Consider the following 25,584-nt stretch of genomic DNA (forward strand, 5'->3'; position numbering starts at 1 on the left):
TGTTGAGATTTAGTTAAAGTTTGAGCAAAATCATTCTCATAATCCAAAAAGTTCGCTAAATCCGGATCATTGTTGTAGTTGATGTGTATTATATCATCTTTACGAGATAAAGATTCTCCCGAATCATCCATTTCGAATCACACAAATCTCAAAAATCTCAGAACCTTAGTTATTTTTCACTTCTTCTTCTTCTCTCTAAAACCCCACTCTCACTAAAAAATCATATTTTTTTCAATTAATATAACACTCACAACTTAACTTAGTCGATCATTAATATTATTAATTAATCATTATTATTAAAACTAATCATAATTATTAACACTAATTAAATAAGGGTAGTTATGTCATTATCAAAAATGATGGTGTTTTTTTTATTTAGTGACCCTATTTTGGCATTATTCAGTATGCCTCAAAAAAAATTAGTATGCCTCAAAACAAGTTTCGTGTTTGATACTGTGAGTTCTTTTTGCTTCTTCCCTCCACCTAAATCTCCATATATATAGCAATGGTTTATATCCCGAATTCATACGGTTGGTAAAATTGAGTTTGTGCCAGTTGGTAATAACATATCTTAGGGTTTCAGTTCGAACTCATGGAACTCTCGACATGTTTTAAACCCAAAGAACTCTTCGGATTTTTTTTGGTTATTCAACGGCCTTGACTAGTCGGTGAACTATTGGTTATCTAATCATAATCAAGTGATTAAACAATTTATACATTTTTCAGGCTGATGCACTTTAATTATTCTCACTTTACTCTGTGCTGTATACTCATAACCAAGTATGAAAGCAAATGTGCATCTTCCCGATTCAATCAGTTTGAGCATGACAACTACGTTATAAATAGCACCAATAGTTTACGAAAACATAACACATCCATCAAACATTGTAATAAGGTACATACTACATAAGATAACCATTTTAAGGATCAAAATAAGGAAAAATGAGGTATGAGCTTATCAACGAATTCGAAGTGAGTGCATCAGTAGACGATGTATGGGAAGTTTATAGCTCTCCTATTCTTCCTAAACTAATTGTCGATTTACTTCCAGGTATGTTTGAAAGGATAGATTTTGTCGAAGAAAATGGTGGTTTAGGTATTGTTCTTCGTCTTGTATATCCTCCAGGTAACACATGTACACAAATCTATAACCTTTATGTTCAGTTCTTACTTATTATAGTATCAGTTCTTACTTAATTATGTGTAGTTGAATCGTCAGGAACGGTTCCGCGAACTTACAAGGAGAAGTTCACGACGATAGATAAGAACAAACGTTTGAAAGAAGTGAAACAGATTGAAAGAGGATACCTAGACATGGGAGTGTCATTCTACATGGATAGTTTCGAGATTATTAAGAAAGTTGGTTTAATTCATGCACAATCAAATCGACTATCAAATATGAAATCCACGACGATGAACTTGCGAAGAAAGTTTCCCCTCTTATCACTGTTGATTCACTTGTTAATATGGCTAGAGGCATCTCCAAATATGTTCTTCAGAAACAGAATAGTCATTCTAGCCATAAACATCACCCTAAGAAAAAAGTGCATGAAATCAAAAATTCTCTCTTATCATGTATGAAGTAAAAATTCTCTATACAAAAACAAAGTTTTTTCGAGCGACGTAATTAAACAGAGTTTCTGATTGATTGTGGCCCCACCATAATATCTTTTTTTGGTATTTTTATAAAAAATTTGGTTCAAAATATATTTTTCGCCAATCACAACAAACAAACAAATTACCTAAAATAACCGAGTATATAAAATCTAATCCATTATCAAAAATATTTAAAAAATCTAATACATTAAATCCTAACAACAATTAAATTCACAAACAAAATAAACAAAAGAAGATTTACAAACAAAATTAAAATAAAATCACATCAAAAAAAATATTGTTGATCACGATTTCATCAAAAAATTAAATCAATCACAAAATTATAGAAAAAGTCCAATGTCCAATTACAATGTTTGATAATTAGACTGATTCTAATTACAATTCTAAGCTATTGATTAATATTAAAAACTGACTCTAACTCCGATTACATTTACAATTCGAAAGAAGTAAAAATACTTTGATCTAAGTTTATAAATCAATATACATAGATTTGTGACTGCTTCAACATTATCAAACCGAAAAAAACGATCGTTTATCCCGTCCAATAGTTCGAAATATAAAACCGTCAATAAAAAAACTTATAAATAGCATAACATCATTTAAACAAAATTAAAAATGAGGAACCAAAAAATCTTAATAAAAAATTATAATCAACAAAAATGAATATTGGTTCAATATTATTTTTCTTAATATTGTTCATTCATAGAAAATAAAAAAACATTGTTTTTCTTAATATAAATTAATTATATAAAAAATTTGAAGTTGGGGGATAAAAAAACTAACTGGGGGATAGAGGAAAAAGACAAAAACTGGATCCAAATATCAAATCAGGGTCACCCCTTATCTAAGTATTTTTTTAAATCCTAATCTACCCTTCACTAATCAGGTTTAGTGGTTAATAATAATTAGTAAAAATCTTAAGTATTTGTTAATGATTAGTGTGTATTTTTATTAGAATTTGTGTGAGTGAGGTGACAGTATAAGGAGAAAAAAAATATTTGAGAGAGAATTTTTTTTTTGTGAAAATGGAGGATGATTGTGAAGAGAGAATTGCTGATAAGAGGTTGAAAAATTGATTATTTTGTTCTTTGAATCCTCCATTGTTGCAGCTAAAAAAGCTCGGTGCCGGCATGGTATTCAACCAAAAAACCATGCCGGCATTTGCTGGAAATTTTCATAAATTGTTTGCCACTATCCGGGGATTCGGGGGGGCGTAGCCCCTCCCGAGGGGCGTTATGCCGGCACAATTATCTAATTTTCGAGCATGCCGGCACCACTTCCTGCATAGTATGTTGCTTAAATTTCTATGCCGGCACATGATGAAAAGTATCCTGAAAATTGATTTTTTTCGCTTGACTACCGGCACTGATAGGATGTTCTCGAGTATGCCGGCACCATTTTCCGGCATGGTCTTCATCAATTCCGGCATGGTCTTTATCACTTCCGGTATTGTAAAAAAAAAATCCGTTTTGAATTTTTTCTGGTTTTAATCAGTCCACTGCCGGCACGGTTAATTAATTCTCGAGCATGCCGGCACCGGTTTCCGGCATAGTATGTTGCATTAATTTCTATGCCGGCACATGATGTAAAGTATCCAGAAAGATGATTTTTTTCACTTGACTACCGGCATTGATAGATTTCTATCGAGCATGCCGGTATTTAGTTACGGCATTGAATGTTAGTTACTAAGCATGCCGGCACTGTTTTCCGACATGGTGTTCATCAATTCCGACATGGTCTTCATCACTTTCAGCATGATCTTCATCACTTCCGAATTAAAAAAAAATCGTTTCCAAAGTGAGGAGCCGGCAGAGAAGGAGAAGAGAATTTGACAGGGAGTGGGGAGAGTTTAGAATTTGAAAGGGAATGAGGAATGTTTGGGTTTCAAAGCTCTAACCCTAAAAGAAATTAATAAGAAGTGGAGATAGAAATGGGTATATGATTTTAAGTTTTTTGATTTTTATTTTGAAGGGAGGATATTTTAGTATTTTCATACCCCAAAAACACCCCTTAACAGACACCATGGGTTGGGGGAAGTAATCAATATCCCCCAATTTCGCGTTCTAAATAAATTCTAACTATTTTGAATTACTTACTTTTAAAAAAGATTATTGTTTACATAGCTTTGGGCGGAAACCTAGCAACAAGCTAGGCACCTCTTAATATTGTTCATTTCATAGAGGAAAAAATAAATAAACACAATTTTTTTTTTATATATGTAGAAGACACTCAATAATTAATCTGGAAAAATAACTCAACAAACAAATATAGTTGTTTAAAAATAATATTTATTTATCTTGTGTAAGAAAATGTATTACTCCTATTTATTTACCGAGTAATAACATTGTTTCCACACCTTTCTATTTTCAGCAATGTTATTAATATTTTAAGAAAATAATTTTTATTTTGGTAATATAAGAAATTTTAAAGAAAAGGATTTCTGTCGCACAACATATATTTTGGCCAATCAAAAAATATTACATGAGATAAATAAATACTATAACAAAACCTTATAAATTCTAAAAAATCTTAGGGCTTTTCTGAAAAGTAAATATTGTTCATTCCATAATCTTAGGAATTTTCTGAAAAGTAAATATTGCTCATTCCATAAATAAAAAATACAATAAAAAGATGCCCTATATTTTTTTTGGAAGGAAATACAACAAGTAAATATGGCGATCTAAAAATATTGGATATCCCAAATTATAAAAATATATTATTATTGTAAATAAATATGCGGTGGATTTACCCCACACTTACTCCTCCATCTCATGTCTCCTTCTTTGTCCATTTACATTCTTCATTACTTTGTAACTCCCACAACTAGTGTGATAAGTTAGGCTTAATATGTTTAGTAATAGGTCTTTATGGGTGAAAACTATTTCTGCCGGTTTTGGTAATTTTGGGTGTGCGTGGATGAGAAATGAATCTAAACCCTAAACAAGTTCACTGCACATGAGTGCTTTTGATTCGAGAGGTCAATCTATACAATTCTGGCCTAAACCGAGAAATGGCCGTTCCAGACTTGCTTCGGACACAAAGTGAAGGAGATGGGTTTGATCTTAGGGAGGGAAGCGAAGAAGGTGTTGAGATTGTGAAGGTGTTGGTTGTTTATGACTTGTATCAGAAAGATGAACAGGCTTGCAATAATGAAATCTATCGGTTCTGGTGTTTTCTGAATACGTTGTATCAACACTTCGTTTCTCTGTGTTTTCCTCGTGTTGTTTGGAAAATAGGTGAAAGGACCTATTTATACAAGTCATTGAGCGCGACCCTCATCTCGTAGGAAGTGGAGGAAGTAGAGTGATGGAGTAGTGGGGTCGTGTAGAAGTGGTGATTGTTACACAATCACGTCCTTTCCCATTTCTTCCATCACTGCTAACCGTCCATGCCTCCTGACACGTTCTTGTAATGGCGCGTTACACGCTGCACGTTGTAAACCGCCATAACAATACCCCAGTAAGTATCCCCCAGTTTGTGACATGCTTGATGTCTCGAATGAGTAGATCGTGGGACCCACAGAGAGTAGCATACGGTGCTAAGTTAAATAACTAAGTTATTTAAGAAATCGATGTTCATGAAATATCGTGTATGTTCGATGCATGTAATGCATTGTAGACAATCAGCATGTATGAGGCATCGATGTTTTAAAGCTTGTCCGAATAAGTCGTGGATCGAACGTCTTAAAATAGCATTACGTCCAACCATCTTCAAGGGATCGTTTGGAGGCTGCATGGGAGAGCCCTTCTCTGGCCGATCACTTCCTGTGAAAGAGTGGCGGACGATGATCATCGAGGTGCCTCACTGGTCGTCTAGCTTTTAACCTAGGCTGTCCGACCAAGCTAGCGAAGTTGGACGGACGAGATGGTTTGCGAATCTCATTTGCGACCGTTGATGGAATTTTAGGGTTTTTAAGAGGTGCGCAAGCATCACTATTTTGCTCGATCGAATTCAAGCATGGACGCCATTTTTGGTGGAACCGACCAGGCATGCATGTAGACAGCCTGCCGGTGTACATGTCCATGCTGTCTCGTCTCACGAAGGTGTGATCTAGGACACTCAAGTTGACCGTCAAAGGTGAGTGGTCGTGATCGGTTTGCGGCAGGAATCCATTGCCGCAAAGGACTTGGAAGCCGCGTGACATGCCTCGTTTGGGCGTGCTTTTCGAGGCGCCTGGCCATGGTCAGCCTTGGCCGGTCGGTCACACGCACAGGCGGGCCCGCAGTGATCATGTTAACGCTCTCTGGACCTCTTTAGTCTATATCCACACCCTCCATCCAAGCTTGCGAAGATGGATGGTCGTGATCGAACTACGGCAGTTATGCAATGCCGCAAACCCTAATTTGGGTTTTGAAGCAGTCACACATACATGAATCGGTTTGGCAAGTCATGCTTCCCCTTTTGAGAAACCGAACATGTGGGGCCCATATTGGGTCGACGGTGAACATATGTGTACCTGTACGATGGTCCTAGGCGCGATCTAAGCCATCCAAATATGCGGGCGAAGTTGGATGGTTGTGATCGATTTAAGATGCTAGTGGAACTTCCACGATCTTTAAAGCATCACGCAAGCCATGTTTCGAGCAAACGTTCAATGCTCCATGGCCTTGTCGTGAGAAAATTGATCAGGAAGGGATAGAGCGGGCCCGCCAATGTGCGTGTTAGCGCCTCCTCCATCTTTCATGGTGCGATCTAAGCCGTCCAATCAGGCTAGTGAAGTTGGACGGTCACGATCGTTTTGAGACTGTCTTAAGCAGTCTTGCTCGTTCGAGCTTCTTCCAAAGCAGCGCGGCCACCTTGCTTTAGGGCTGGCATTTTGGCACGCTGGGAAATAAAGTTTAATGTTCGACCAGCTAGGGCATAAATAGGCCCGCTGACGGTCATCACAGTGATAGCCTTCTCCTACTGGGGTTCGTCTAGGCTTGTTAAATTATGCGGCCAACTTGCGTGGCCATGATCGTTTCTGAGACTGACATGGACACTTCAGATTTCCCTTAGGGAATTAAACATGCTCGATCGGTCTAATATAAGCGCGTCGATGCGAGACTCTCTCTGTTAGAGAGTGGTGTAGCCTGTGTGGTTACTTCATGCACATCTCAACACTGACACTTAGAGATTCATGTTACTTTGCTGAGAGTAAACACTCAGTCGTCATGCCATGCCGATGATGAGAGCTCTGCTAGTAACGACACAAGAAATACTAGGCAAATCATGCATTAATTAATAATGCTAAAAATTCACAGAATATTTGGGATTATTGCTACATGCACCATTCTGGGTGAATTTTATGTACTTATTGAATTACTTCTAATAAATAAAGTGAAGAGGTACTCCTCACTTGTTAAACGGCTTTACCCTTTACAGGATGTCAGCGCATTAAATATTGGTTTTACAATTTTAGCCCGGAACTAAAATCCACCATCAACATTAAGTCCCGTTCCTAGCACGCAATGGTTGCACTATTGTGGGGTAGGCATTAGATGGTGACAAATAAAGATAAAACTTATGAGACAAATATAGATGTTACCAGGAGAGATGGGTCGTCGTGTCCTTGGAGCATGTCACGTTCAAGAGGCGTCCAGGTGAGCGTTCCCCTACCATGATGTTGGTTGTCCCCAGGTAGATTAGGCATATGGTTGGTTGGATTCTCAAACTATTCATGACGAGGTCGTAATCCTCGACTCTGATGAGGACGAGCCCTATCATGAGTAATATCCTTAAAAGGTTGTTGAAGAAATTTATGAAAAAGATGTTGAAGCAGATCCCAAAGAGAACGTTGATGTATCTTCAGGAGCGAATATCGAGGCGTATCCTGGAGAGAGCGTTGAAGCCTCTTCTGGATCGAACGCCGAAGCGGGTCCCGGAGAGAGCGTTGAAGCAGCTTCCAGAAGCGGCTCCTGAAGAGAGCGTTGAAGCAGCTTCCGGAGGCGGCTTCTGGAGAGAGCGTTGAAGCAGCTTCTGGAGGCGGCTCCTGGAGAGAGCGTTGAAGCAGCTTCTTATGGCGAGAGAGCTGAAATGCCTTCTTCTGGAGATAGTTGAAGCGCTTTCTTCTGGAGAGAGTTGAAGAACCTTCTTCTGGAGAGAGCTGAAGCGCCTTCTTCTGGAGAGAGTGTTGAAGCGGATTCTTCTTCAGTTTGACTTCCCCTTACGAATTACATGCTTCTTGGTTTACCATAATAAAGATAACGCCATCTCGCCTCCGTGACTCTATTACTTCTCCATGGGAAAATAAAATATGCAGAAATTCGAATTACCTCTGTCCATAGTGGTTATTGCTATGGTGAAGCTCAGGATTGGCAGTCTTCATATAGTGGTAGAGCTTGTCTCATTATTAGAGGGAAAAGCTAATGATAGAACCGATAGCTTCCTTGATGTTGCCTCATGGAATGAAAAATAGGGAGACAGTCCCCTGCCCACGAGTATCTACTGAGACTTCGACTTGATAGACGTTGTCACACTGGGTTCATGAGGCCGTCTTTGCGTCTGCATTGCGTTTCATAGACGTCCAGGAACATCATTGGTCTTTGACAATACGTCTGATCTCTTGAGTATATCCTCGTCTTTGGACATCTCGGAATTATAATGATAGCGTGCTTGCATATCTCTAAATTCACCATCTTTGAGATGGGCAGTGCTAAGCATTCCCCAGTCACACTCCTTTGGTAACGCAACTACTTCTTCTATGAGAGATGAAATTTCGAAAACGTCTTTCATTGATGTTTCTGTCGTCGATACAAATATGGAATATATTGGACGTTGTTTCATCATTGTGGCAGTCGTGCATGTGGTACTGGAGTTGGAGTTGGCGATTTTGGACGCGCAAGATGTTGTATCTCGGTGGTTTTCCTCTTGCTGCTTCAGCGAAACTGCTTTCAGAAGGCTGAAGGTTGTATTGCCTGTTGGTGAGATGTATCCTTCCACGAACATCATGAGGTTCTTCATTACTGGCAGGATTATTCTTTCTAGCAGAGAAGGTGCTGTCGCAGCTGAGCGTTTAGCAGCTTCACGGAGTTCAGAGGATGTCTGAAAGCGCAGGTTCTTCGACAAAGCACGATAGACAGGTACCATCCTATTGATGCACAGTTACACCACTTGTTGTCCAGTCACATTGGGATCGTGACCCTCCAGTGCCTGAATTCGGGACCTCTTGGCATAATCATTTGGATGTTCGATATTTCGCTGAAGCATTCCTCTTAAGTCTGACAGAGTGATTCGCCCAAGCTGCGGATTCTTTCTCGACATGATGATGAGGACATCGCTATCTTCTTGAGGCTTCTCCCTTGAGGTGTCGGCTCCAGTAGATCTGAAGATGTCCCGTGCTCGCTCTCGTCCGGGCTGACATAATAGGCAAACCCTTTATGATGGTTTGGAGATGAAAATATTCGTTGAATCTTCTGAAACGCTTCCTGTTGTAGTGCGGTCCAGACAAAACTTGCTCCTTTCTTCAGCAAGGAGGTGAACGAAGCAACAAGCTGGGCTAAACCAGGTATAAAACTATAGTTCACCTTGCCCATGAAGCATTGGAGTTCCTTCATAGTTCGCGGAGGCAGAATCGTGAGGATAACTTGGATCTTGGATGGGTCTACTTTGATTCCCTCAGCAGTCACTCACGTCATGCTCATACATCCTTATCTGATTGTAGCCACTATATCCATCCATGAAGGAGAACACACCGTGTCCGCTGGTGGCATCCACTAACATGTCGATGTTAGGTAGAGGAAAATCATCTTTGGGGAAGCATCTGTTCAAGTATCTGAAATCCACGCAGCACCTGATCTGTCCATTTTTCCTTTTTACCGGAACCAGATTAGCCAACCAGGTTGGATGGTGAATGGGTTTGAAGAGGCCAGCAACTAGCAACTTCTGAATCTCAGTCTTGATTTTCTCTTCTACCTCGTGTCTGAACCGCCTCGGAAACTGTTTAACCGGCTTGGATCCAGGTTGTAGATGGGGCAAAACGATCTGCTGGTTTTTACGGAATCGGGGAGACGAACGTGCGGAGGAGACTCCTTGAACCGAGCGAAATGTTCAACCTCACACAGATGCACTGCAAGAAAGGAGTGTTTTGAATTCGAGAGATCAATCTATAGTACTCCGGCCTAAACCAAGACAATGGTCGTTCCAGAGTAAATTCGGTCACAAGAGAGTATGGGTTTATCTGTAGGAGGGAAGCTGAGAAATGTGTGATATCAATGGTAATCAAATATTGTAGGTGTGTTGTGTATTCTGAATAAGATAAGTTCTGAATGATTGAATTTGCCCTGTTGAGAGTAATTACTCAGATGTTGAGTTGTTAATCTCGTGTTGTTTGTTTGACTTGAGATTTCCTTAATCATGATTTAAAGACTTATTTATATTGCTGGAATTGTAAACACATGATCCCATGAAATGTGACAGTTGATGGAATCAAAGGGTGGAGAAATGGAAATCGTGTTAAAACCAGTTGCTCAACGTGCGGAAACTTAGTCGATTTTCCACCCACTACTTTGTTAACTCCTTCAACTGATTGCACAACTTGCTCACATTCTCATCGTGTGTATGAACACACGTGCTGTAGATCGCCAGACTAAAACCCTAGTTAATATCCCCCATGTGACACGATTGACATCTCGTGATTAGTTAGTCAGTTGCTGACTTCATGACTTCATGGGACGATGAGTCCTTGTATTGTTGAGTCGAACATGATTTGAAAATGTTTTTGAAGCTCATGAATTGAACATGTATGTTGAGACAGAATAATGTGTGAATAAACGTTGATAGTTAACATGAGCAAATATTGCTCATTCGATGAATTGTTGAATATTGATAGTTAAACTAATATTCCTTGGTTTGAGCAAATATTGCTCATCTGAGAGAGTCGCTCATTTGATGAATTATTGGTAGCGTGACCAAATAAAAATATTAATTTAAAATACTGGTAATTGAACCGAACATAATTAATAAAATATTGATCATGAGATCGTCGTAAAATTATTAGTGTTTGAATCTGGAATTATGAACCTTGGACTCAGAATCCCTAATTCGATCAATTGATGACCAATTGATGGTTTATTAAAAATCAACCATGGAGTGAAGGAGGGACCGGCTACATGAGATCATGGGTCGAACATGTAGCGCCCATATGCTCGAGTGAGCAAATACCAAGGTCTCTTGAAGAGTTGGTGAAAGGATGATCAAATGTTGGTTTAATCATTTATCAAAATAATGCTCGTCTAAACCTTAAGTGATAAAACATAATTGATTATGAAGAGGTGAGAGACCGATCAAGGGGTCATGAAACCAGCCCTGGATGGTGACGGGATCGAATGATGAGCATTTTATGAAATTCCAAAATTATTTGGAAGTGTTTTGGACCTAATACGTGCAATTGCGCAAATTAGGTCAAATCGTAAAAATACATGGGACCGGCTTCTTGCAAGCTAAAGAGCCAACCTTGGTCGGTTAAGGTAATATGCTCGTGTCACCAGAGTGTCCATTCATCAGTTCTGAGAATTTTGATATTTCCTGATGTGTGTTTGAGCAACATTTTGATAAAATATGATGAAACCAGGGTTTTGCTGAAACTGAGGAAACTTCATGAGACGAAGGGAAATAATTATAAAATGAAGGAATCGTGAAGTGTGGGACCGGCTGAGGCCAGGGCATGGACGACCGGCCATTGACCACGGTCCCATGGTTCTTTTCCTAATTTTATATATTTTTCATGATTTTATGGAAATATCATGAAATCAAGGAGTTTGTTGAAAACCAGGAGTTTTTATTAAAATCAAGGAGTTTCCTTGAAGTGAAGGAGTTTCCATGGGATCAAGGAAACTGAAAAAGCGGAGGACTAACAACACCACCCAATATTTGTATGGACTAACTCTGAAATACTTTGCTAGATAGTCAGACTCAATCTAGATAAAAAGTATCTCAAGGAGTTATTATCTCAATCTCTCGATTTGATCTTTACTCAAGCAAATAGAAATCTGCGAGTCTTTATCAAAGAGAGATAACTTGGACGGTACCAAAGACCAATGTCCAAGGATCAATCAATATCAATCAACAACCAAAGGTTGGATTTCCAATTGATGATCACGAACGCACAAACTGTATTATTTCAATTATATAAAATATAATGCAAAAAAGAAATAACACTAACACCAGAAATTTTGTTAACGAGGAAACCGCAAATGTAGAAAAACCCCAGGACCTAGTCCAGATTGAATACACATTGTATTAAGCCGCTACAGACACTAGCCTACTGCAAACTAACTTCAAACTGATCTATAGTTGAACCCATACCAATCTCCCACTGATACAAGGTACAATTGTACTCCTACGCCTCTGATCCCAGCAGGACACTGCGTAGTTGATTCCCTTAGTTGATCTCACCCACAACTAAGAGTTGCTGCAACCCAAAATCACAGACTTGATAATAAATGAATCTGTTTCACACAAAAAACTCTATCAAAAGGATAAATCTGTCTCCCACATAAAAACGCTAGGTTTTGTTCCGTCTTTAGGTATAAAATCAAGGTAACAGGAACCAATTGATAATCCGGACTTATATTCCCGAAGAACAACCTAGATTAATCAATCACCTCTCTACAATCCTTCCTGACTACACAAGAGGATCGTAGAGGAATCACAAACAGTGAGACGAAGATGTTTGTGACTTCTTTATCTTGCCTATCGGAGAACTCTCACGATCTCAATCCAATCAATCGATTGTACTCGTACGATAGAAGATGCAAGATCTGGTCACACAACTACGATAAAAGTAATATCGGTCTAGCTTCACAATCCCAATGAAGTCTTTAAGTCGTTAACCCTAGTTTAGAGAAGAAACTCAAGAGTTAATGGAGATCGACTCTAGCGAGCGCACTAGTAGCACACAGACATGTTGTTATAGTTTTGAAAGTGGTAGTAAAAGTTCGTTGCTCGGACTTGTAAAGATTTAAAATAAAAATATATACACAATATTTGTCACAATGGGCGAGAGTTACTGGGACTAAAGATTCGGCCATTTTTCATTTTCAAGTGGTTCAGAATTTAATTCTAGGCGATTATAGTTCAAAACAAAACAAATATTAACTCTAGTTTATTGCCAAGATAGATTTTATAAAATATTACTTGTATTTCTTAAGCATGGCATATCAAAAATCCCTAGGACTAAGCATACTCCATCAAATGAAATCACAAGTAATTAATTTAAAATCTTATTTCAATTAAAATTGGTGAAAAAAGTAAATAAAGAATTAATTTAAATTACCACATGGATGAAACACGGCCTCCTCCGTCGTCCCAGTGTTGGGTTTAGCTCATCATGTTGGAAAACCTCTCAAAATATTTCATTGATGCTCAAAAGTGTTTTACAATGAAGAGAAAGACAAGAAAATGATGTAAAACAGGATTTTGCGACCCACAGAAGGCGTCCAGAATCAACGACAGAGCTGAAGTGCTGTTGTCGTTGAAAAGCTACGACCCACACCTACGACCCACGCCTGTGAGTCTCTTTCACTGTTGATAAACGACTGCTGCTGCGAGTCCGTTCTTAGTGTTCTTCGTGTTCATCAGCAGCAGCAGAAACCCAGTTTGGGAAAACTCGAATTTCTTCTTCTATGGCTCTCCTCAGCCCCCCAGACTCTCGACAACCTCTCTACTAAACCCAAGGGGTCCTTTTATACCCAACAGGCGCGTTTAATCTCGCCATAAATCGAGATAATCTTCATTATTGCCGTTGTCCAAAAATAGGGAATAATTGCCAAAAATAGAAGATTCTTACATACTATTGCTTCCTGCACACTCCCAATTGCCTTATCCACGCCTCAGCACTCGTCCAATGCTAGTAGAACTCCTCCATGCACGCTATAACTTCAATTTTGCTCGTGTTACAGTACACGTGCTCTGTTTTGGGTGTGTGAATCATCACGCGTTTTCCAGCCAATTCCGATCAAACCCACTGCCCAAAATGTGTTCCTTAACCTATATCACATCTCTCTATCAAATTTCAGCCATTGAATCGACCTACAACTCCTTCATTTTCTCGATCGAAATCTCTCCTGAACTGTGAACATTTTCCCGCTAATTTTCAGAATTTGAATTTTGAAGAAGGGTGTCCCTCTATCCAGTTCTGGGGTGCGAATAGAAGATGCCTTGGGGGTGACCTGGGGGTGCCCCTTAGTAATTAGGTTACCCCTTATCCAAACTTGGGAGTCCGAATAACACGTGTCCTCCGGGTGCCAAAATCAACTTTTCGAGCCGAATTTTCCAAAAATATTTATTTCCAAAAAATACCTACAAATACATAAAATAACAAAATTAGTAAAAAATCGAGTGCCAACAATATATAGTATTGAGATCAAATTAGACACAAAAATGTGTCTATCAAATACCCCCAAACTTATTATTTGCTAGTCCTCGAGCAAAATTTATCTTGAAAAGTGACCGAGTTAATCTCGGGTGGGTTTATCAGAGGTGTACCCACAAAAACCAATACTCCATACCCTAGCTATCTACGAAAAATCTTGGAAAGCACTAAAGAACCTCCTTGGTTGGCATACTTATTAATTACAGGAGGAAGTACCCTGACGCGAAATTCCAATTGTTGTATACGAGTTTGCACACAAGCATACTAAAATTCATATAAGTGACAGAGCTCTACTAAGATAGTTTCACGATGGACATCATACTCGGAGTCTGACTAATCACATGAAAAGATTAAGAAGATGGAAAAAGAAAAATGTAGATGGTTGAAAAGTGAACGGTGTTTCCCATATCTGTCTGAAGGCCTCTGCCAAGATGAACCTAACCTAAATGACTGAGATACCAGTCTGACTAATATTAACACACTGGCATATACAAGGGAACCAGTGGTCAATAACTTAAATCTAGATCAACAAACTGGCAAATACAAGGGAACCAGCAGTTGACTACACATAACTATAACCATTTTTTTTTAACTTAACGGTATGAATAGATCTTTTTGATCCAAGCGCATGCTTCTTCAGCAGATTACACGATAGTTCCCACGGGTCCTGCATTCCACGCTTGCTTAGGAGACGGAAACAGGGAGAACACACGCATATTGCTATCCAAGTGTTAATACTTATTCCGATTGGTCTAACTGGTCTGGTCTAATTTTTTTTTTTTTTTTTTGAAAAGGTAACTCAGTCACTCTATTTCACCCTAGCAAAGGTAACAACTTGAATCGTGTGCCCCACCAAATCACTTGAAATAAAAGAAAACTAAAAATAGAAAGTGAAAAGGACTCGACGAGATATGTCTAAACTATCATGTTAATTATAACACCTGAGCTCTGTGCTTTTATGTATAGACTCTATAGATGTTTCCATCTAGTCAGATTGGTTCCTCAACTCCTAAAATAAAAATGTTCCCATCCACTTAGATTGGTTAGTGCTATCCTTAATAGGCGTAAATTTCTAGGCTCTGGAGTTTATTTATTGCAACTAAAAAGTTTCTCCCATACCCCCAAACTTAAATCTAACATTGTCCTCAATGTTCTAAAGATGAAACTAAAAGCATGAACAAGGAGAAATTGTTACCATTTGAAGCGGAAGAGTTAAGGGAAGATATTACCTTGTTGCATGAGCATGGGATACCTCCCAAGAAGTGCTAAGTTTATAGTCTTCAGCCAGACTTAGGAAAGGATCAGTCAACTCGGATCGTATAACAGTAGCCGGAATAACTGTGGGTCTTTAAAACCAAATAGAGCTGACCAAAGGAAATTGCAGTAAACCAAGAAAGTGAACAAGACTAGCGTGCCCTTACCTAGTTTCCTGATTAAGATATTTATATCTAATTGCGGTTCAGGTTCAGGTTCTATGAAAGGGTCTAAATAAAATATTTTCATTGGCTGCGTTTCTTCATAGGTTAGATCCAAATTATTAGGTCTTAGAGTCTGTAAAAACTCAAATACGAACTTAGAATCACGAAGTAATAACCTAAATAATTGCGGATCCTCTAAGTCAATCAGATATGACTTACATAGTTGACCACAGTGAGAGTAGTGGTCATTATTAGGAAAATGTGTCGATTCTATTAACCTAAAGTACTTAGGCTTAGTCTCAGAACTTAATATTCGACTCATTTGAAACGTTCCCACAGTTGGAAGAAAACTATTTGGTGGGAAAACAAAGTCAATCTGGGTATCATAGCCTGGGAAAACCACATCAACCAGAGGATGGGTTTCTAATAACTGAACTCCTTCATGGACATCATTAGGTTCGGGAAAACGAGTATGAAGGTAATCTTGTAAAATTGTCGAGGCAGAGATATCAAGTCCTAAGTGAAGGGACTTTCTAAGAGTTAAAGGTAAGGCACTATGAAGGTGATAATCACCCCCAAACTTATAGTTTTTAGTGTCTCTAGATAGACTAGTTACAATCTCCCTAATTTCTGGATCATTAGATTTTTGAAAATGGTCAATTGATTCTTCTAATTTATTATCAGGTAGTGCATCTTTACTCATCTCTACGGGTATATCTTCTTCTTACAAGACTATTGTTTCTAAGTCGCTAGACTCTAAAACAGTATTTTCGAAATGAACCCGTTCCTCTAAACCACTATCGGCTTCGTAATCAAAAGGAAAAACTACGTCGTCTAAAACGGTGGTATCCCTAATCAAATCCTCGTCCTTTTGAATAGGTGAATAATCATAAAAATTATTTGGATTTGAACTAGAAATAATATAATCATTATAAAGCTCAATTGGATTAATAGATTCCTGATCACTATGTGATGAGTGCTAAATAGTGCATTTTTATATATATTTTTGTTGGCATTTTAACTCATCTTTTGTGCATTAATTCTACATTTTATCCCATATTCTGTATTTTCATTGTTTTCAAGAATAAATATTTTTATTAATTAATTTTGCATTTTTAGGTAGTAAATAAAGTTCGGATGAGTCGTGGAGCGAAAAGAGCAGAAAAGTAGTGAAAAGCCGGGAGAAATTACGCAAGGAAGCCGCGAAGAATGGTGCGCACAACCTCATTTTCTACACACAAAAGCGCCTCCGTTCTCAGCCATCAGATCAGTTCTCGGGAGCATCCGACGGTCGCTCCTTCATAGAGCATCAAAATCGGAAGTCTCTGCCAAGCACCACAGCGCTGAAATTCCAAGCCTTCAGATTAGATGGTAGTTGAATCCAACGGTCGCTCCTATGCCTGTGAATCAACTCCCGATGATTCCGCCTTACACTACAGTACCTAACTCCATCTGGTGCCGTTAACTTCGTTGCACCTCAGAATCCGACGGTCGCTTCACACATCCTTCCATCTATCCGTTCGATTCCACTCAGATCCAATGATCCAACATCTCATATTCGCCAACATCTAAATTTGATATCCCGCCTCACACAATAGCAACCTATACCTATACCCTGAACCCGACCCATTCTTCTCCTCTTTCTTTCTTCTCCTCCACCCGACAGTTGCAGAGCTCTGCAACTGCAACTCCCCTCTCTGCCGCTGTCGCTTACACCACCACCACACCACACCGTACATCACCACTCCATCCCAAGTCTCTCCCTTGTCTCGTTTCTAGCATCTAACTAGGTGCTACAAGCTAGAACAGTGAGAAGCTAGGGTTTCACCAACAGCGAGGAGAAGACACAATTGAGGGCTGGAAAAGCTTCAGAAGAGCAGAGGGGACATACCCAAAGCATGGGTCGAGTCTAATTGCATCAGAGGGTGAGTTAATTTCATTATTTCTCGAAACCCTAATTGTACTGTTGAGTGAAGATTTTTGGGGAAAATGGGTGTAAACCCTAATTTGCTAATTTGGGTATAAAAGGGGATGTGTATGAGATGTTAAAACTTGTTCTTGGACTAGCCAAGTTTCCCCCTAATTGGGTTAGGTTTGATTTTAATTTCTGTTGCATTGTTAACCATTTGCATATTTTTCTCCTTGTTCACTGTTAGTGTTAATGTCTGGATGTTTCATAATTTGATGTTTAGTTAGCTCAACATTGTTAGTTTCATTGCACTGTTAATCTTTAATGTGTTAATGCTCCTGTTAGTTATAGTTAATGTGCATGTTCTGCTACTATTTTTCAGTGTGTTCTGTGTATGTTCTCTGTTAATGTGCATATTTTGTTTTGTCTTGTAAATGTTCTCATGTTGTTCATGTCATTCTTAGATGTGTGAAATGTTCTAGGATAAAATTGAATCAAGGTAAACCACATTTTACTCTCACAGTGTATATCATGTATGCTTTGTAGTTAGGATAAAACTATGTGATATTACCACAACTCATACCTATTTGATATTGTCAAATTCTCTGACTAATTGTGCTTTAGTCAGACATTTAGTGCTTAGGATTGACACTTTAGTTGTGATTCAACTGTCCATTGGTGAAACACCCTAGGTAAAAGGCAGGCTTGAACCTTCACCTTTACCTGCTTTAGGGAAGAATTGGCATGATCAGTTGAGTTCATCCTCTTGTCCTCACTGTTTTGTTCTTATTTTGTTCTTTTTCATATTTAGACTCATTCCATTGTTTATTGTTTTCTTTCTTTCATTTGCTATTTTCATCACCTCCCTGCCCTTGGCCTTAGGCCTTGGTTCAATTTGATTTGTCTCTTATTTTTGCCTCTGCCAAGCTGCTGCCACTTCTTCTCCTGCTGCAGCTCCATTCTGCTGCACCACTTCTGTTGCTGCTGCAGCTTCTTCTGCTGTAGCTGCTGTTGCAGTACTGCCTTCTTTTCTTGGCCCTGTGCACTGCTTGTGCTGCACTGCTGCTTCCTCTCCTGCTGCCATTCTTTGTTGCAGCTGTTGTCTTCCCTTGTTGCAGTACTGTTGCTGGTGCCTGCTGCACTGCTACTTGCCTCTCTGCAGCTGCTGCTGCCAATCCACTTCTGTGGCTGTTGCATTGTTGCTGATTGCTTTGCTCTCCAAAGCTCACTCCCAAAAGCCCAGAGCACAATTTGAGCCCAACTGTAAGACCAAAACCAAAGCCCAGTTCATTAAGGCCCAAGTCAAATTCATTGTTAAGGCCCAGCCCAATACATAAGTGAACAACTGAGCACAAGACTCAGTTCACTGTAAGGCCAAAGCCTAGTGAACTGTTAAGCCCAAGTAACAGTTGAACTGTTGAGCCCAAAGCTCAAACCAGTTTCCAAAACCAAAGCCCATTTGCATTTTAGAGATAACTGAGCCCAAGCTCAGTTCATTTTATTTTTAACAAACCCACTAAGCCCCAATTCATTCAAGAGTATTCAAACCCAATAGTACATTAAGCCCAACACTTCCAAAGGGCTTCTAAGCCCAAAGCAAATCTAGGAACCCAATTAGCTAAAACACTTCCGAAACACACCCGATCTCTGTGGATCGACCCGTACTTGCACGAGCTACAACTGACGACCGTGCACTTGCGGTATTACTGTAGGCCCGTTTTCATCGCATAATTTTACACACATCTCCGGACCTAACAAGTTTTTGGCGCCGCTGCCGGGGATTGGTGCTGTGTTTTATCTGTGTGTTTTTCTTAGCTATTTTGCATCTGCATCTGCTTCATTTCATTTGCTGTTGGACCTGCTGATTCTGAACCTGTTTTTCCTCTGCTGGGACGCCACCAAGGAAAAGAACCAAAACCCAACTGGGTTTTTGCAACAATATCAGAGCAGCTGGGCTGTGCTACAAAGGTAAGCCTAAACCCATTCAATTGAGAGAACCCAACCTGTGGGCTTCCAAATTTATTTAATTGTGGGCTTGTAATAATTAACCCAATTTTTTTTGGGCTTTTTATTTTTCTATTTTGGGTTTGTAATAATTTATTTTTGGGCTTGTTGTTTAATTTGTGGGCTTGTATTTATTTTGTGTGGGCTTGTTTAAATTTTTCCTCTGGACTTATATTTGGGACTCTGGGCTTAAACCCAGCTAAGCTAATAACTGACTGTGGACTTGTAAGTGGACCTCGAAACCAAAGTTTTAAAACAAACGTCGGGCCTTAACCAACTGGGCCAAATTAAACTTTCAAAATTAAAACTTGGATTTTCGTAGGTCGCAGCCTTCCTTCCATTTCATTAGAGGCTTGCACAGTGGGCTTGCTCCCATTTCAAAAAAACCAAATTTTATTTTCTTAATTTTATTTTCTTTTTAAAAAAAAAAAAAAAAAAAAAAAATTAAAATTTAAAATTTTCTACTTTGCTCCCAATTTTAAAACCAAATTTTTACTTGCTCCCATCTTAAACCAAATTTTTTATTTTTACTCCCATTTTAAACCAAATTTTCAAAAATTTCTCCCCCCAAAACCAAATTTTTCCCAAAAATCCAAACCCTTTAAAAACCAAATTCTGAGCTTTGTAACATAGTTACTTAGCTTTTGAGCCAATCATGTCTGGATATTGGTCTGCTCCTGGGGATGGAAATAAAACTCTTAGAGAACTTGCTTATGAGCATCTGCCACGTTATGAACCTTCCACGGACCATGATGTCAATAGTCATAGGAATTATTATGGACATTTTCAAAGTCCCGACCTGCAATACATGAACCCTAATGACTATTCATACATGCATCATTCGCCACAACGTGAAAATGAACATTTTGCTAGTGCCTCACTCACCCAATCATCACTTATGGATCAAATAGAAGCTCGAATCACAGCTTTAGAAATGCAATCACATGAGGAATCTGTCACATCTAATTTTCTTAGGCAACCTGAAATCTATGTATGTCCCGCATGTGGTAGTTTAGACCACACTGTTGAGAATTGTCATATTTTGCATAATTTTAGGCAATCTAGAGAAAATCCAAGGTATGAAATGCCCATAAATTGTGAGAATGGTAGTCATTGGGACCATAATCAATCCTTTGAGGGTTGTGATCAATCTTTTATAAACCCTAATGACCATGCACACATGTACCAATCACCACAATTTGAACATGAAGAATTTTGTACTCCCATGAATTTAGACTCCACCACAGAATCTTTCAGACTCAGTGAGCAAAACTTCGATAGATCTACATCACGAATTAAGGCACATTTAGATCAGATTTTGCTTCACCTACAAAAGGAGGAAATTCATGAGGAAATGTATGTTGTCCCTAATGAAGTGTCTAGCCCCATTCATGTAAATGATGACTATGAACCTAATTTAGAGGAACATGAATCGACTAATGACACCACCACTTTTAATGAGGACCAATATGCATGCTACCATGATGATGATTATGATGATTATGATGATATGTTAGAAGAACATGAAAATATTGTGGAACCTGTTGGTTCAATAACATATGGCTTCTCGCCCTCGACCTTCATGAATGTTGTTTTTTCTGATACTCATTGTAATTCAAATGATTTTGATATTGACATGGGATTCGTACAATTATTCTGTGAAGATGAACATGACATAGGAATAGTTGAATCTTCTGTAGACACTAATATGCATGAAAATATATTTGATGTGTCTGATTCTCTACCTAGGTCACATTGTGATATTTCTCCTGATTTGCCGATGCATGAGAATAAATTTGTTGATAATGTTGATGATTCTGAGTGTGAACTTGCCAATGTGATTGATGATTGTGAGCATGATGTGACATGTGTAGATGATTTAGGAGATTTTGATTTGATTAATAATGACGCACCTATTCTCCTACATGAGTCACAATCTGTTGGCCTTCCACCCTACCTAGATTTGGTTTGTGCCAATATTGTAAAACCAATTTTTCTGAAAATTCCTAACCTAGGTTTGGAACTGTGTGCTTCCCAAGTCCTCTTGGACTATTTTGCTTCCAAATATAATACAATTGAGGAACCACAGTTGGAAATTGCATGTTTGCCCGTCCTTAGCACAGTTCATTTCGAGCTAGACCTTTTGCATGATGAACCCCCGAAACTGCGCGATTTTGTTTTAAAAACTATATCTTCTGTAAAATCCAGGTTTGGGGGTAGCTCATTTTGTTTCACAGCTTCACTTGCGTTTCTTTCCTGTTATTATTGTGTGAAGCTGTTGAAATGTCTACACTTCGTCTTTTGGGTTGATCCTCAACTCTTTAGATTGTTAGTGTATGGTGAATATTTTTGTACATAATCCAGTAGATAAAATTTTAAAAAAACCCCTTTTGTTCCTTTTGTATATATTTTGCTAATCCAATATGATCTCGGTTGAAATATGTTGGATTTTTGCCTTGAATAACGGAGTTTTAATTCTGCTTTCGCCGAAATCGGGTATTCTCTCTCCTTTTACTCTACTCAGCATGTCCCTTTCCATATGTTGCATTTTAATTCTTTCCATGTTTTGAAACATTGAGGACAATGTTTAGTTTAGGTTTGGGGGTATAGAGTAGATACCATGATAATATGCTATAATTGAAAACGAACTCCTTCTTTTTTGAAAAAATTGAAAAATTCCAAAAAAATTGAAAAAAAATTCAAAAAAAAAAAAATTAAAAAATGAAAAATCATAAAAATGGAGCTCATTTACCTTGAAATGTTGACTCTTGTGCAAATATGTATTATTATTAGGAGTCTTAGTCTAGATATTTAGGCACCCTGATTCTAGCACAATTCACATAGTGATAAGAAATTTGCACGCGCACGATCTACCAATACATGTATGGCCTCGATCTTCAAGGTGTTGGATAGGAAGTCGATTGCCAATCACTTTAGAATACTGAACGAAACTGACTAGCTTGTTCTTTGGTTGGTTGGGATAGAAGGTGGAGGTTACATTAAGAAACAACCATCGAATTTAACTGGGTGCATCAAAAAGGGCTACCTCTTGCAAAGTGTCATGTAATTTTTGTTTCTTTGTGTATATCAAAAGTGTTGTATCAAAAAAAAAAAAAAAAAAAAAAAAAAATCAGAAAAATACCAAAAAAAATCAAGTATTTATCAATTCCATCATCTCTTGTTCCAAAAATAAAAAGAGATTTGTCAATGTAAATAAGAGTCATGTAAAGAGTTGTTTTTTTTGTTTCATTGTAATAAGCAAGGAAGGGTGTATGCCATTGATGTACAACGCGAGTAATTGTGAAATACCTCCAACTCATTCACAATTCTCGTAAAGTCCGGACAGCTAGCTAGATTTCGACCTCAGTTCTTAGCCTGAGAAACTATCTCTTGGTGATTAGTAGTCATAACTTCAGATCTTTCGTTACACATGTGTAGATACACTTTACACTCTTATCACATGTCCTTATTTGTTATCAGTGCTAGGATTGTGCCTTCGATAGCTAGATTGACATCTCCATTTTGCTGTGAGCTTAAACTGTTTTGCACATGTCACATTTGACGGAATATGAGCTTATATTTTGTCCTTAGGTTTTGTAGGCACACCTCTGGTAAACCTTCACGAGACTTCAACTCGTCCACTAGGGACACTTAGTGGTTTAAAAGGCTTAGTGCATACGCTAAATGCATTCGAGAGTCCAGCGACAGTGGTATAGTTAGGATTTCCTTAGTTTGTTTTTACTTGAGGACAAGTAAAATTCAGGTTTGGGGGTATTTGATGAGTGCTAAATAGTGCATATTTATATATATTTTTGTTGGCATTTTAACTCATCTTTTGTGCATTAATTCTACATTTTATCCCATATTCTGTATTTTCATTGTTTTCAAGAATAAATATTTTTATTAATTAATTTTGCATTTTTAGGTAGTAAATAAAGTTCGGATGAGTCGTGGAGCGAAAAGAGCAGAAAAGTAGTGAAAAGCCGGGAGAAATTACGCAAGGAAGCCGCGAAGAATGGTGCGCACAACCTCATTTTCTACACAAAAAAGCGCCTCCGTTCTCAGCCATCAGATCAGTTCTCGGGAGCATCCGACGGTCGCTCCTTCATAGAGCATCAAAATCGGAAGTCTCTGCCAAGCACCACAGCGCTGAAATTCCAAGCCTTCAGATTAGATGGTAGTTGAATCCAACGGTCGCTCCTATGCCTGTGAATCAACTCCCGATGATTCCGCCTTACACTACAGTACCTAACTCCATCTGGTGCCGTTAACTTCGTTGCACCTCAGAATCCGACGGTCGCTTCACACATCCTTCCATCTATCCGTTCGATTCCACTCAGATCCAATGATCCAACATCTCATATTCGCCAACATCTAAATTTGATATCCCGCCTCACACAATAGCAACCTATACCTATACCCTGAACCCGACCCATTCTTCTCCTCTTTCTTTCTTCTCCTCCACCCGACAGTTGCAGAGCTCTGCAACTGCAACTCCCCTCTCTGCCGCTGTCGCTTACACCACCACCACACCACACCGTACATCACCACTCCATCCCAAGTCTCTCCCTTGTCTCGTTTCTAGCATCTAACTAGGTGCTACAAGCTAGAACAGTGAGAAGCTAGGGTTTCACCAACAGCGAGGAGAAGACACAATTGAGGGCTGGAAAAGCTTCAGAAGAGCAGAGGGGACATACCCAAAGCATGGGTCGAGTCTAATTGCATCAGAGGGTGAGTTAATTTCATTATTTCTCGAAACCCTAATTGTACTGTTGAGTGAAGATTTTTGGGGAAAATGGGTGTAAACCCTAATTTGCTAATTTGGGTATAAAAGGGGATGTGTATGAGATGTTAAAACTTGTTCTTGGACTAGCCAAGTTTCCCCCTAATTGGGTTAGGTTTGATTTTAATTTCTGTTGCACTGTTAACCATTTGCATATTTTTCTCCTTGTTCACTGTTAGTGTTAATGTCTGGATGTTTCATAATTTGATGTTTAGTTAGCTCAACATTGTTAGTTTCATTGCACTGTTAATCTTTAATGTGTTAATGCTCCTGTTAGTTATAGTTAATGTGCATGTTCTGCTACTATTTTTCAGTGTGTTCTGTGTATGTTCTCTGTTAATGTGCATATTTTGTTTTGTCTTGTAAATGTTCTCATGTTGTTCATGTCATTCTTAGATGTGTGAAATGTTCTAGGATAAAATTGAATCAAGGTAAACCACATTTTACTCTCACAGTGTATATCATGTATGCTTTGTAGTTAGGATAAAACTATGTGATATTACCACAACTCATACCTATTTGATATTGTCAAATTCTCTGACTAATTGTGCTTTAGTCAGACATTTAGTGCTTAGGATTGACACTTTAGTTGTGATTCAACTGTCCATTGGTGAAACACCCTAGGTAAAAGGCAGGCTTGAACCTTCACCTTTACCTGCTTTAGGGAAGAATTGGCATGATCAGTTGAGATCATCCTCTTGTCCTCACTGTTTTGTTCTTATTTTGTTCTTTTTCATATTTAGACTCATTCCATTGTTTATTGTTTTCTTTCTTTCATTTGCTATTTTCATCACCTCCCTGCCCTTGGCCTTAGGCCTTGGTTCAATTTGATTTGTCTCTTATTTTTGCCTCTGCCAAGCTGCTGCCACTTCTTCTCCTGCTGCAGCTCCATTCTGCTGCACCACTTCTGTTGCTGCTGCAGCTTCTTCTGCTGTAGCTGCTGTTGCAGTACTGCCTTCTTTTCTTGGCCCTGTGCACTGCTTGTGCTGCACTGCTGCTTCCTCTCCTGCTGCCATTCTTTGTTGCAGCTGTTGTCTTCCCTTGTTGCAGTACTGTTGCTGGTGCCTGCTGCACTGCTACTTGCCTCTCTGCAGCTGCTGCTGCCAATCCACTTCTGTGGCTGTTGCATTGTTGCTGATTGCTTTGCTCTCCAAAGCTCACTCCCAAAATCCCAGAGCACAATTTGAGCCCAACTGTAAGACCAAAACCAAAGCCCAGTTCATTAAGGCCCAAGTCAAATTCATTGTTAAGGCCCATCCCAATACATAAGTGAACAACTGAGCACAAGACTCAGTTCACTGTAAGGCCAAAGCCTAGTGAACTGTTAAGCCCAAGTAACAGTTGAACTGTTGAGCCCAAAGCTCAAACCAGTTTCCAAAACCAAAGCCCATTTGCATTTTAGAGATAACTGAGCCCAAGCTCAGTTCATTTTATTTTTAACAAACCCACTAAGCCCCAATTCATTCAAGAGTATTCAAACCCAATAGTACATTAAGCCCAA

General features: G+C 38.8%; 1 pseudogene; it reads left to right on the forward strand.

The window, feature by feature from the left end:
* Positions 1 to 942: 942 nt before the first annotated feature.
* LOC113286404 lies at positions 943 to 1,610 on the forward strand (annotated as a pseudogene).
* The last annotated feature ends 23,974 nt before the right edge of the window (positions 1,611 to 25,584 follow it).

This window comes from Papaver somniferum, chromosome 6, assembly GCF_003573695.1.
Source record: "Papaver somniferum cultivar HN1 chromosome 6, ASM357369v1, whole genome shotgun sequence".
Classification (NCBI taxonomy): domain Eukaryota; kingdom Viridiplantae; phylum Streptophyta; class Magnoliopsida; order Ranunculales; family Papaveraceae; genus Papaver; species Papaver somniferum.